Source organism: Cetorhinus maximus, chromosome 1, assembly GCF_964194155.1.
Source record: "Cetorhinus maximus chromosome 1, sCetMax3.hap1.1, whole genome shotgun sequence".
Classification (NCBI taxonomy): domain Eukaryota; kingdom Metazoa; phylum Chordata; class Chondrichthyes; order Lamniformes; family Cetorhinidae; genus Cetorhinus; species Cetorhinus maximus.
The window spans coordinates 56661465-56674854 of record NC_135879.1 but is presented as its reverse complement, the minus strand read 5'-3'; positions in this window follow the sequence as shown (position 1 = coordinate 56674854).

The following is a 13390-nucleotide window of genomic DNA, read 5'->3' as shown; positions in this document are numbered from 1 at the left end:
CTGATATAAAGAATTACTTTCCCTTTATTTCATTCCATTGATTTAATTTGAAGGTAAGAATTAGGTTTAAAATCAATGTATCTCCTGGTTGAATCACATGTCGAGGTTCACAAATAAAGAATGGTCATTTGAATAATATGTCAGAGGGTGAAATTATGTGATAATACTGGTAAGAAGCGCCTTGGGATGTTTCACTACATTGAAGGTTTATAAATGCAAGTCTTTGTACTCCAACAAAAATAAAAGTCAAAGCATTCAGGAGACGAAGAGGAATGAAATTGGCAAAGAAAAAAAAATCACTTACGAATTGACCACAGAATAATCTGCTCACAACTTGATCATTTTTAAGTTATCTTGGCTATTTCCCTTGTGCAGGGAACAAAAGCTAACTTACCATATTGATGCGTCCAAAGGCACCAGTCACTTTGGTACCTTGTCCAAGTGACCTCTCTTGATTTGTGAGCTTTGGCAAAAAGTGTTGCCAAGTGACTCAACAATGAGATACTTGGCTTCTGAACTCAATCTTATCCTTACCTACAACTGAAATCAGTGGAATGGGATAAAAGGTGTATTTGGGTATAAGCTGTAAAATAGTAGGGTGAAACCAAAGGAAAAGGAATGATTTTATTTCATAAGTATGATTGTATATTTTTTAAGTGGAGCTGCAATTGCAAACATTGCAGTGCTTTAAGAAAAAAATAACACCCTTTTGAAAATTAAGATCTTGAAATTAATTTTTGTGGCCTATTGAAATTTTGATCATCATGTTGGCTAGCAAAACGATCAAAATGACTGATAATGGGGGATTGAAATTGCAGCTAGGGAAACTGATTAGAGCTGTGGGAAATAAGATCAGAGTTGAGGGAGGTGAAAATGGTCTAGAACTATTTTCAAACTTTGATCTCTAGTGAGAGAACAAAGTCTCGCAGCTTCCATCATCACTTTTGAGTTTATTAAGAATCTACAGTGTCCTTGATGTAAGATGGAATTTTATGAACATACATACGAGCTAGGAACAGGAGTAGGCCACTGGGCCCCTTGAGCCTGCTCCGCCATTCAATAAGATATGGCTGATCTGACTGTAACCCCAACTCCACATTCCTGCCTACCCCGATAACCTTGCTTATCAAGAATCTATCTACCTCTGCCTTAAAAATATTTAAAGACTCTGCTTCCACTCTTTTGAGGAAGAGAGTTCCAAAGTCTCATGATCCTCTGAGAGGGTAACACTGTCTTAAATGAGCGACCACTTATTTTTAAACAGTGACCCCTAGTTCTAGATTCTCCCACAAGGTGGAACATCCTCTCCACATCCACCCTGTCAAGACCCCTTAGCTATCGTATATGTTTCAATCAAGTTGCCTCTTCTTCTTCTAAACTTCAGCAGGTACAAGCCCAGCCTGTCCAATCTTTCCTCGTAAGAAAACCTGTTCATTCCAGGTATTAGCCTAGTAAACCTTCTCTGAACTGCTTCCAATGCATTTACATCCTTAAATAAGACCGATGCTGTACATAGTAGTCCCAATGTGGTTTCACCAATGCCCTGTATAACAGAAGCATAACCTCCCTACTTTTGTATTCAATTTCCCTTGCAATAAATTATAACTTTCTAACACCTTTCCTAATTATTTGCTGTATCTGCATACTAACCTTTTACAATTCATACTCTAGGACACCCAGATCCCTCAATCTCAGAGCTCTGCAATCACTCACCATTTAGATAATATGATTCTTTTTTATTCTTCCTGCCAAAATGAACAATTTCATGTTTTCCCACATTTTACTCCATTTGCCAGATTTTTGCACACTCCTTGACCTATCTATATCCCTTTGTAGCCTCCTTATATCCTCTTCACAACTTACTTTCCTAGCTATCTTTGTGTCATCAGAACATTTAGCAACCATACTTTCGATCCCTTCATTCAAGTTATTTATATAAATTGAGAAGCTGAGGTCCCAGCACTGACCTCTGTGGCACACCACTCATTGCATCCCACCAATCAGAAAAAGATCCATTTATGGCTGCCCTCTGTTTCCTGTCAGCTAGCCAATCTTCTATTCATGCCAATATGTTACCCTCTCCATTATGAGCTTTGATTTTCTACAATAACCTTTGATGTGGCACCTTATCGAATGCCTTCTGGAAATCTAAGTATAGTACATCCGCCGGTTCCTCTTTATCCACAACACCTGTTACTTTTTCAAAGAACTCCAATAAATTGGTTAAACATGATTTCCCTTTCACAAAACTATGTTGACTCTGCCTCATTACTTTGAATTTTTCTAAGTGCCTTGCCATAACATCTTTAATAATAGTTTTCAAGATTTTCCCTTTGATAGATGTTAAGCCAACAGGCCGTAGTTTCCTACTTTCTGTCTCCCTCCCTTTTTGAATAAAGAAGTTACATTTGCTATTTTCCAAATAGGACCTTCCCCAAATTTAGGTAATTTTGGAAAATTAAAACCAACGTGTCAACTATCTTACTAGCCACTTCTTTTAAGACATTAGGATGAAGTCCATCAGGACCTGGGGTTTTTCAGCCCGCAGCTCCAACAATTTGCTCAATACCACTTCTTTGGTGATTGTAATTCTCCGAAGTTCTTCCTTCCCTTCCCTGATTTACAGCCATTTCTGGGATGTATCTTGTATCTTCTATAGTGAAGATCGATGCAAAATACCTCTTCAATTCATCTGCCATTTTTCCTTATTAATTCTCCAGATTCACTTTCTATAGGATCAATGCTCACTTTGTTAATTCTTTTCTTTTAAAGACATTTTTAGAAGGGTCAGAATAGGTAAGAAAGGAGGAGGATGGCATATTGGTGAAAGAACCAATACACAGTGTAGAGGAATGAAGTACCTTGGAAGAAAGGTTCAGACAGAGTCAATATGATTGGAAATCAGAGTTTTAAAAGGGAACTGTGTGGGTTTGTACTACACATCCCCAAATTGTAGGAGAGAAGCTGAAGAGGAAATCAGTAGATAGTTTAAGGAGATGAGTAAGAATAACAAAATAATTGTTCAAGGAGCTTTTATTTACACACGTTAATATGAGAATATAATTGTTTGTTCTGAATTAGAGAGAACTGGAGGCTATAAAGAAAGAAACTAATTTTCTAAAATATGCACAGTCATTAATCCACTAGTAGTGAGCGTGTATGTCTACAAGGGGAGAGGCTTTGCTAGATCTAATTGAGTAATAAAATAGACCTGGTATCTGGCAATTAAATGCGGGTGAACACCTTGGGAGTAACAATCATATCAAAAGGTTTAGGGTCCAAATAGAAGAAAAATGTCAGTGCATAATTAGGGGCAAAAAATTTCAGAAAGGTGAGGGTGAGCGAGTTGAGATGAAGTGGAAGAAGAAATAGGCACACAGGGCAATAGATGAACATTGAGGTGTTTTAAAATGATTGCAGAAGTGCACAATAAATATGCACCATTAAAAAAGAAAGACTACTTGCTGATTTTTCCTGAATACTTCAGATGCTAAAGGGGTGGCCAACATAGAGCCTTAAGCTGAAACGTTGCTTGAGCCCATGTTTAGCACAAGGTGTCAATTTGGTAAAGGAGTTGAAACCAGCACGAGGAACAAACATCCTGAGATTTGTTAAATAACTGCCGCTTAAGGTGCACTCATTAAAGAAGATGTGCAACATTTTAATGACTAGAACTTCAACTAATGCCCTCTCCTAACAGCAACCAGCTGTTTGGAAGAAAACATGGCATTGATGTCAGTATTAAAGGGTGACTCACCATTTCGTGGTCATGATTGCTGGACTTCTTGTAGGAGTCACCAGCAGGGATGAGAAATTCCTGCCATTTGGTGGAATTCCAACCTTTGGATCATGGAATTCAACCCTTTTCATTCTTTTTCTGACCGCCGCCTGCCATGGGGAAAATGTTACTCAGCCCCTTTTGCTTTAATCTACTGCCATCCAAGGCTCTGTTACTGATTGAGTGACTGACCCAAAGTGCAGCCTGTCAATCAGCTTCAGGCAGGGGGACGGAGATGCCAGCCGGCTGCGGTTTCAGCCATGACCAACTTGTTACAACAAATGCAGCTTTGTGCTGCCCCTGGCTTGGCCTGCTCAGGACCCTGGCGCTACCCAAGCACCCACTGAAAGCAGAGGCTGTGCTCCCCGGCCTGCTGAGGTCTGAGCTCCGAGGGCCGCAGGTCCTACCCCTCGGGAAGTGGCTTGCTCTTGCCCGGCAGTGCTGATCCAGTGGTGCAGGTTGAGGAGGAGCTGCAGCCACCCATTGACAGCCAGCAGCAGTGATGAGCCAAGTTCGGGCAAGGTGGAGACATAATGTACATGTTCTGTCATTGTGGATTTCATTCTGTATTACATGTATTAACTGCACTGAATGTTGAAATGCTGAGGTCATTTTGGTGCTTTAATACAAATGCATTGGTCCACATCTTGTCAGTAATTGAAGGAAGACAAAGGAGAAACTATTGTTTCTACCCATTTGGTCTAGCAATTCCACCCATTATCAAGTGGCCTAGAAGCATTTATGTTTGATTACAGATCATAAAAAGTGCTATAATTACACTATTCCTTGTCACAAAAAGTTTTGGATATTTTGTCTTCGGCCACTAATTTTCAGACCTTTTTGTCTTCAGCCACTCTCGCCCCTCACCAGAGCAACACAGCTTGGTCATGGACATTTGCCCCTTAGTCTGGATGAGGAATGGTAGGAGGACATGAGGCCAGCAGAGCTGCATCAGCTACTGCAGGAGAGGGACAGAAGAGTGAGGTTGGGGAGATGGCATTCATCACCCCTGCAGGTACAGAACTCCTCTACTAGAACCTCCAGTGCTATATCTGAGAACCTGTTTCTCTCAATCAATCCCTGAACCATCCCAAACGGTGCTACTGTATGCCAATTAGAGCACTCCACACCACAGGTTGAAGAAGGTATGAGGAGCCTTCGTACACTGATGCATGAAAATTACCTATTCAACACTTCTGTGGAGAGAGTTGCCCTTGGAGTCCTTAATATCGACACTGGATCCCATGAAGTCTTATGGTACCAGGTCAAAGATGGGCAAGGAAACCTCCTGCTGATTACTACCGCCCTCCCTCAGCTGATGAATCAGTGCTCCTCCATGTTGAACACCACTTGGAGGAAGCACTGAGGGTGGCAAGTGTGCAGAAAGTACTCTGGGTGGGGGACTTGAATGTCCATCACCAAGAGTGGCTCAGTAGCACCACTACTGGCCGAGTCATAAAGGACATAGCTGCTAGACTGGATCTGTGGCAGGTGGTGAGGTCACCAATAAGAGCGAAAATCACACTTTACCTCATCCTCACCAACCTGCCAGCCGCTGATGCATCTGTCCATGACAGTATCGGTAGGAGTGACAACTGCACAGCCCTTGAAGAGACAAGGTCTCCTTCACATTGAGGATACCCTCCATTGTGTTTTGTGGCACTACCATCGTGCTAAATGGGACAGATTTCGAACAAATCTAGCAACTCAAAACTGGGCATCCGAGGCGCTGTGGTTCATCAGCAGCAGAATTGACCTCAAACACAATCTGTAACCTCATGGCCCGGCATATCCCCCACTCTACCATTACCATCAAGCCAAGGGATCAACCCTGGTTCAATGAAGAGTGCAGGAGGGCATGCCAGGAGCAGCACTAGGCATACCTAAAATGAGATGTCAACCTGGTGAAACGATAACACACATACTTGCATGCCAAACAGCATAAGCAGCAAGTAGTAAACGGAGCTAAGTGATCCCACAACCAACAGATCAGATCTCAGCTCTGCAGTCCTGCCACATTCAGTCATGAATCGTGGTGGACAATTAAACACTGGAGGAGGAGGCTCCCAAAATTTCCCCATCCTCGATGGAGGAGCCCAGCACATCAGTGCAAAAGATAAGGCTGAAGCATTTGGTACAATCTTCAGCAAGAAGTGCCGAGTGGATGATCTATCTCGCCTCCTCTGGAGGTGCCCAGCATCACAGATGCCAGTCTTCAGCCAATTCGATTCACTCGATGTGATATCAAGAAACAGCTGAAAGCACTTGATACTGCAAAGGCTATAGGCCCTGACAATTTCAAGCAATAGTACTGAAGACTTGTGCTTCAGAACTTGCTGCACCCCTAACCAAGCTGTTCCAGTACAGCTACAACACTGGCATCTACCCAGCTATGTGGAAAATTGCCTAGGTACACACAAAGCAGGACAAATCCAACCTGGCCAATTACTGCCCTATCAGTCTACTCTCAATCATCAGTAAAGTAATGGAAGGGGTCATCAAAAGTGCTAACAAGCGGCACTTGCTTAGCAATAACCTGCTCACTGACGCCCAGTTTGGGTTCCGCCAGGGCCACTCAGCTCTTGACCTCATTCCAGCCTTGGTTCAAACATGGATAAAAAAGCTGAACTCCAGAGGTGAGGTGAGTGACTGCCCTTGACATCAAGGCCGCATTTAACCGAGTGTGGCATCAAGGAGCCCTAGCAAAACTGGAGTCAATGGGAATCAGGAGGAAAAATCTCCATTGGATGGAGTCATACCTAACACAAAGGAAGATGGTTGTGGTTGTTGGAGGTCAGTCATCTCAGCTCCAGGACATCACTGCAGGAGTTCCTCAGGGCAGTGTCCTCAGCCATCTTCAGCTGCTTCATCAATGACCTCCCATCATAAGGACAGAAGTGGGGATATTCGCTGATGATTGCACAGTGTTCAACACCATTCGCAACGACTCAGATACTGAAGCAGTCCATGTCCAAATGCAGCAAGACCTGGACAATATCCAGGCTTGGGCTGACAAGTGGCAAGTAACATTCGCGCCAGACAAGTGTCTGGCAATGACCATCTCCAACATGAGAGAAACCAACCATCGCCCCTTGATGTTCAGTGGCATTACCATCACTGAATCACTATTAACATATTGAATTGGCCTCCTGTTATAAACAGGAAAAGGTATCCCCTGCTCATTGATTTCACGTATCCGCGATCTCTACCACCTAGAAGGACAAGGGCAATAGGTGCATGGGAACACTGCAAGTTCCCCTCCAAGCCACACACCATCCTGAGCTGGAACTGTATCGTGGTTCCTTCACTATTGCTGGGTCAAAAACCTGGACCTCCTTCCCTAACAGCACTGGGTGTACCTATACCACATGGACTGCAGTGCCTCAAGAAAGTAACTCACCATTCCCTTCTCCAGGGCAATTAGGATGGGCAATAAAAATGCTGGCCTAGACAGTGACACCCACACCCTGTGGGAGAATAAACGATATTGCACTCGGAGGGCTTTGTTGATGGGAGTCAGGAGTGGGTTGTGGGAGGTAGTGTTCAACTATGTCACCCTGGATTTTAACCTTAGAAGCAACTTAATTCCCATCAGTCTTAAAATTATTTTAAAAAGTAAAAATAGTTAGATTTTTAAAATTCTGCTTACAGATTTTCTCCCTTTCCTCAGGACATAGATAATTCCATGGCTCCTTGCTGACCCTATTGTCATTTAGTAGTCACACACATGCACATGGCTGATCTATATGTATGCTGATGACACCCAGCACTACCTCGCCACCACTTCAATCCCTCCACTGTCTCTAAATTGTCAGACTGCTTGTCTGGCAGCCAGCTCGAGGTGAACTGAATTTCCTCTGTTTAACTATTCCTAGAAGACCCAAGCCCTTGTCTTTGATCCCAGTCTCAAACTTGGCATGCCAGTCACTATCTCCTTTCCTCTCCCTGTTAACCAGACTGCTTGCAACTTTGGTGTGATATTTGATCCCAAGATGAGCTTCCAACCACATATCTGTGCCATCACTAAGATCTCCTATTAATACCCCGTAACATTACTGGACTCACCCTCCCTCGGTGCATCAGCTGCTGAACCTCTCATCTATGCCTTTGTTAACTCTAGACTTGACTATTCTAATGCACTTCTGTCTAGTCTCCCACAATCAACCTCTGTAAGCTTGAGGTAATCCAAAATTCTGCTGCCTGTGCCTTAATTCACACCAAGTTCCATTCTCCTATCACCGCTATGGCTCCTGGTGGAGTAATGTTGATTGAGGGATAAGTATTGACCAGGACATCGGGGATAACTCCCCTGCTCTTCTTCAAAGTAGTGCCATGGGACCTCTATTATCTACCCGAGGGGACAGACAGGGCCTCAGTTTAAGATCTCCACCAAATGACAGCACCTCTGGCAGTGCAGTACTCCCTCAGTACTGCATTGGGTTGTCAGCCTTGATTTTCATGCTCAAGTCCCCTTCTGACTTAGAGGTGAGAGTACTACCAACTGAGCCACATCTGACACATAGCACACTGTTGGCAAATAACTGAGCACATCTGAGACCTGTTCTTCAGTGCATCTTTACCATAAATTCCGCATGCTAGTTGCTCATCATTTGCAGGCAACAGTATTCTATCTAATTTTATGCCACACGTGACATTAGGTACAAACCGTACTTGGACTATCAGGTAATTTTACAAAAGATTATGTGGGGGCAGGCTGTGGCATTGGCAGTGGAGGGGGATTTCTGAAGATCCTTGCCCATCTCACCTGTATTATCCCAATATCTCGAGCAGTGGCTAGGCTATTGAATGCAGTTTTATTTTTGTTCACAGGCAAGGACTCAAACTTCTCCAAGGAGAGCTATTAATTCACTGCTCTCACCTACACTTTCCTGACTTCCATTGGAATGTTAGGAAGATTCCATTTGGTGGCATTTTCATGTATTTACCTTACATCCTCAATCACTTCTAATTCAATTTCATACATTCCATTAAATACCATTCTATCTCATTCATCAGCTCTGGAGGAACTTTACTGTCCCATGAGACCAGCAGCGCAAGAGTGAAATGGCATAAAAGGCACAGTGACAGAACAGGTTTGTGAATGGAAGAGCACAGGCAGAAATTGAAAGAGTGATCTCAGAGTGAGATACAGGTGGTTCAAAAAGGAAGAAGCGGCAGAACTTGAGGGACGAAGATGAGAATAGAGGGTAATTATTGAGCTAGGGATCTGAGATAAGGAACTAGAAATATTAAATCAGGTTTTCAATCTTATATATGTTTTTAGAGTCTTAAGTTTCATTTCTGATAAATTTAGTTGCCCAATAAATAGTGGCATGGCTGGGCTGTTAGATGCACATCCTGCTCCATGTGGAAACTTCAGGAATCTTTTCCTAGACAACCACATCTGCAGGAAATATTGTCAGGTGAAGGAACTTGTGCTTTAGGTTCTGGAGCTTGATTGGAGCTGAAGTTACTGCAACACATCCATGAGATGAGAGTTCTGTGGTTAAAGGTTTCTAGAGGCGGTCACCCCCAAGCTTAATGGTGTGCAGGCAGAGAGTGTTACAATCCCTGTGGAGTTACCATAAACGAAAATAATCAAATTTACTGAATGACGCCCACATGAGGAAATTACCAGCAAGATTCCATTTTTTGAAGCTTTTATTTTAACATGAATGAGAATCAATGCAAATTACATATGAATTAACAGGTAAATGTTATTTTGAATAAAAAGGTAAATTCACTTTAAATAGCTGATACAACAAAGATATATCTTATGCAATCACAAGCACCCCAAATCACACTCCACACAAATGTGGCACCATGCACAATCTCTCAGTCTTTCCAACTTGGCCTCTGGTATGTAGGATCTCTCACTTTTCCACTCAATCGATCCGGCCCTTGAGTCGCGTTCACTAGCAGCAGCATTCCACCTGAGGTCCCTGGCTACAGTTACAACTGACAAGGCACACATCTATGAGCCCCTCTCACTCTGGTCATGTCGGTCCTGATGGCTTACCTTTCCAGAATTCCTCTTAAACCACCCTACCAACATTTCTGCCCTTGACCTACTGCATTGTGCCAGTGAAGCTCCATGTAAGCTTGAGGAATAACATCCAATCTTTCAGTTAGGCACTTCATAGCATTCCAGACTCAACATTGAGTTCAACAATTTCAGACCATTATCTCTGCCCTATTTTCTTTTCTTTGCTTGTTTCAGTTTTCCTCTTATTTTTGCTTTCAGTCAGCAACACACTTGCTCGAGGCACATCTTTTGCTTCTTCATTTTTCTTGCCCCATCACTATTCCCTTTGGTGCGAGAAGACTAACTCTTTTGTTGTTCAATCTCTCCTGCCTATCACCCTATCACAGCCTTTTGTCTTTGTCCAACCCAACCCTTGCTCAAAAGCTATTCCATTTATAATTTTTCCCAGTTCTAATGAAAGGACGTAGACATGAAGTATTAACTCTGTTTCTCTTTCCACAAGTCCTGCTGGACTGCTGAGTATTTCTAGCATTTTCTGTTCCAGCATCCACAGTATTTTGTTTTTTGACTAACTGACAATACCCAGTTCACGATCTGGTCCGCTGATGCAAACTTACAGCTCTTTTGTATGCCTGAGCTATTCATATTGCTTTTAAGATTCAGTCCCGTTTAGCTTAGTCGTACATTGCTTCCCCAAGAGCTTCTGGAACGCTATTTTTCTTCTTACTGTCAAACAGAAAACTGACCTTTTTATAGAGAGCTCGGCTTGCTGCTAAACGCACCCAGAGTTTAATAACTATGTCCTGCTGCAGCACTTAATTGTGTCTGCAGGTCTTCTTTGTGTCTGTGTTGGTGTTGTAAATAAATGAATGAGTAAAATAAATGAATTAACGGCGCAAATAGAAGTTAATGGTTATGATCTATAGCCATTACGGAGACGTGGTTACAAGGACATCAAAGCTGAGAACTAAATATTCAGTGGTATGTGACTTTTCGAAAGGAAAGGCAGGAAAGAAAGGGTGGTGGGGTAGCGTTGTTAGTACAAGATGGAATAAGTACTATAGCAAGAAAGGAACTTTGATCAGAAGATGTAGAATCCATATGAGTGGAGGTAAGAAATAACAAGGGGCAGAAGACACTGGTGGGGAGTAGTCTATAGGACCCCACCTGGCAGTAGCTATACTATAGGACAGAGAATAAATCAGGAGATAATGAGGGAATGTAAAAAAGGCAGTACATTAATCATGGGTGACTTTAATCTTCATGTAGATTAAGAAAATCAAATTGACAGAGGTAGACACAAGCAAGAACTCATAGTGTGTATTCGGGACAGTTTCTTAGAACAATATATTATGAATCCAACCAGGGATCAGGCTATTTTGGATCTGGTAATGTGTAATGAGGCAGATCTCAGAGTAAAGGATCACCTAGGAAACAGTGACCATAATATGGTAGAATATAGCATTCGGTTTGAGAGAGAGAAACTTGGGTCGGAAACAACTGTGCCAAACATAAATAAGGGTAATTACAAAGGAATGAGCGCAGAGTTGGCTGGAGTGAACTGGGAAAGCAGCTTAGCAGATAAGACGTTTGATGAACAATGGCAGATGTTTAAAAAAAAGTTCATGACTCTCAACCGTAAACCATAACACCTTCCTTTGTGCTAGGTACGGCTCTAACCAGAGGAGAGTTTTCCCCCTGATTACCATTGAATTCAGTTTTGCTGGAGCTTCTTGATGCCACACACTCAAATGCTGCCCTGATGTCAAGGGCAGTCACCCTCACCTCATCTCTTGAGTTCAGCTCTTTTGTCCATGTTTGAACCAAAGCTGTATTGAGGTCAGGAGCTGAGTGGCCCTGGTGATCCCAAACTGAGTGTCAGTGAGTAGGTTATAGCTGTCTAAGTGCCGCTTGATAAACTGTTGAAGACACCTTCCATTACTTTGTTGATGATCGAGGGTGGACTGATGGGGCAGTAATTAGCTGTACTGGATTTGTCTTGCTTTTTGTGGACAGAACATACTGGACAATGTTCGGCATTGCTGGTTGGATACAAGTGTTGCAGCTGTACTGGAATAGCTTGGCTAGGGACACAGCTACTTCTGGAGCACGTCTTTAGTACTACTGCCGTAACATTGTCAGGGCCAGTAGCCTTTTCAGAATACAGTGCCTTCACTGGTTTCTTGATATCACTTGGAGTGAATTAAGTGGAGGAGTGGAGCCAGTTAGGGACATAAAAGGGGACCTATGCATGGAGGCAGAGGGTGTTCTGAGGTACTAAATGAGTACCTTGCATTGTGTCTTTACCAAGGAAGAAGATGTTGCCAAAATCATAGTGAAAAAGGAAGTAACTGAGATACTAGAAGGCTAAAGGTTGATAAAGAACGTGTATTAGAAAGGCTGGTTATACTTAAGGAAAGTAAGGGTGGAAATTGTGGAGGCACTCGTCACAATCTTCCAATGCCGTTCAGATTCCGAGGTGGTGCCAGAGGACTGGAGAATTGCAAATGTTACACCCTTATTCACAAAAAGGTATGAGAAACCCAGCAACTACAGGTCTGTCAGTTTAACCTCGGTGGAGGGAATGCTTTTAGAAATGATAACCTGGAACAAAATTAGGAGTCACTTAAACATGTGCGAATTAATTAAGGAAAGCTGGCACTGATTTGCTAGGCTTTTTTGATGAGCTAACAGAGAGAGATGATGAGTGTAATGTGGTTACTGTGTATATGGACTTTGAAAAGTTGAAGCCTTGGACTAAAAGAGATGGTAGCAGTATGGATATGAAGTTGGCTGAGTGACAGGAAACAGAGAGTATCAATGAATGTTTTTATTTTGAACTGAAGGAAGTTACACAGCGGTGTTCTCCAGGGTGGGTAGTGGGACCACTGCTTTTCTTGATATATGTTAAAAACCTAGGCTTGGATATACAAGGCACAATTTCAAAATTTGCACATGACATAAACTTGGAAGTATTGTGGACTGTGAGGAAGATAGAAAATCAAGGAGGTTATAATGAACTTTTATAAAACACTGGTTTGGCCTCAACAGGAGTATTGTTTCAAATTCTGGGCACTACTTTAGGAAGGATGTGAAAGCTTTCGAGACAGTACAGAAAAGTTTGATGAAAATTGTTCTGGGTGAGGGATGCAGTGAATGGTTAGGATCTGGAATGCCTGAGATTTTGGTTGGAGGCAGATTAAATCATGGCTTTCAGAAGGGAATTGGATAAGCACCCGAAGGGAGAAGATTTGCAGAGCTCCAGGAAAAGGGTGGGGGAATGGTTCCAGCTAAGTTGGTCTTGCGGAGAACCGGCACCGACCTGACAAGCCGAATGACCAGCCTCCTTTGCTATAACGATTCTATAATTCAAAACAACATGAAACATAGAAAACATAGATTAATCGATCCCACCTGTTCCCAGTTATTGATACATTTTGTTTATTTTAGAGCAGCTTTTATTTCCTAAAATTTTGTGCCTCAGTCCGTCATATCATAGAAATGATCCAACATCCAAAGTGCAGTATTGTTGGACTGAACAATGTTGTTTTATTTCCCAAAATTTTCTTCCTTGATGCGCAACAATGGACAGGATGACCTAAACTGCTTTCTAATTTCTAAAACTG